The sequence below is a fragment of the Musca domestica genome, unplaced genomic scaffold (genome assembly GCF_030504385.1).
Source record: "Musca domestica strain aabys unplaced genomic scaffold, Musca_domestica.polishedcontigs.V.1.1 38, whole genome shotgun sequence".
NCBI classification, from domain to species: domain Eukaryota; kingdom Metazoa; phylum Arthropoda; class Insecta; order Diptera; family Muscidae; genus Musca; species Musca domestica.
This window is the reverse complement of record NW_026712324.1, coordinates 2,612,970-2,614,818: the sequence shown is the minus strand read 5'-3', so window position 1 is coordinate 2,614,818 and position 1,849 is coordinate 2,612,970.

Genomic DNA, 1,849 nt, shown 5'->3' with positions numbered 1-1,849 from the left:
AAGACAAATATTTGTTCTCACAATTGTTGTTGAGCGCAAAGTAACAACAAATTTATGCTGGATGCATGAGATTAAGTCTTAATTTCTTATAATTATAAATCAGCAACATGTGATACCGAATAAATGTCGTTGAAAACGGAAAAGAGTTTAAAATATACGATAGTATAATGGGGTCAACATAAATTGCAATATATTTTTAGCATATATATTTTTTTGCATAATAGAATAAATATAAATAAATAATATTATTAATTTACTTTTAGAATTATTAGAATTATGTCATAAAGAAAGATAGGCACATACAGGGTAAGATAAAAAACTTCAACAAAGTCAACGCTATAGTTTTTATTTATTTTTTTTTTAATTTTATTGAAGATGTCGGAAATTGCATCAATTTTTAGAATAAGTTTAGATTTGTTCGAATTGGTAAACTTTGGCACGAATTATGGCCTTCAAACGGTCAATGAAACTGTCACACATTGCCCGAATGTTGCTCTGCGGTATTTTGGCCCATTCCCGGCGAAGCGGTTGCTTGAAGTGATCGACACTTTGGTATTTCTTAGTGCTAACCTTGTTTTCCAAAATACTCCAGACACAACAGTGCAACGGATGGGTATCCAGAGATTTTGGTGGCCGTTGTGTGCAGGAAATACAGCAAGGAACCTCATTTTGTAACCATTCTTGGGTGGCGCGTGCTGAGTGCGTTGATGCTGAGTCCTGTTGGAATGTCCAAGGTCTGCGGCCAAAATGGTTGAGTGCCCAAGGCTTAATATACCCTCCAGAATATTTTCGCGATAATATTCGGCATTTATTCTGATGCCACGGTCGATCAATACGAGCGGAGAGCGACCATCGGCAGTTATGGCGGCCCACAACATCACCATGGTCGGCGCTTGAGTTCTGGTGGCCAACCGAATGTGCACATTTTCAACTAACCTCTTCGGCAAGTAAATACGATCATTTTGTTTGTTTACAAACTGCTGGACAACGAATGTCTTCTCATCGGAGAATATCAAATTCGTCAGTTCACCACTTTCGGCCGAGCATAGCAACTCCTTAGCTCTTTTGAGTCTATTTTCTTCCTGTTGCGGTGTAAGTTCTTGCACTTTTTTTGGGATTTCAACGGTATTACCCCGAGCTCATTTTTCATTATTTGCAGGATGGAATCTGAAGTTGGTTGCAGTTTTTTCATCTCACCCTGTATATATTCGAACTTTAAATACCCTCCACCATTTGGAAAGAATTTGGTAATTTTCAAATACGACGACGACGACGTGGACCTGCATAGGCTTTTTGGCTTAAGCCATTACAATATTCAAATGCGAAACTTGAAAAAAATCGGTGCAGCTAAAATCATCAAAATACCGAATAAGTGGAAATATTACTATATGGGGGCTATGTATCGTGTACCTACACGGACAATTTTCTGTCATAGGCTGAAGTATCCATTACAAACTTCAAATACCAAATTTTAAACATTTCCGGTAAATAATGTTGCTTAAAACACCAAAATACAAAAAAGAAAGGTACTTTTACATGGGCGCTATACGAAAACGTGGACCGACATGGCCCATTTACGAACTTAGGCTGGCTACTGGTAAACTATGCATGTATACAAAATTTTAGGCTTCTGTCTCACTTCGTTCGAAAGATAGCGTGATTACAACAGACAGACGTACCGACAGATAGACGGACATTGCTAGATCGTCTTAGAATTTTAGTTGGGTCTATTATGAATATTTTGAGGAGTTACAAATGGAAGGATTAACACTCCATAGAATGGTGGAGGGTTTAAAAATGAAATTCCTGTTGGACTGTATGATGTAGGTAGTTATGAAAATTTGTACTG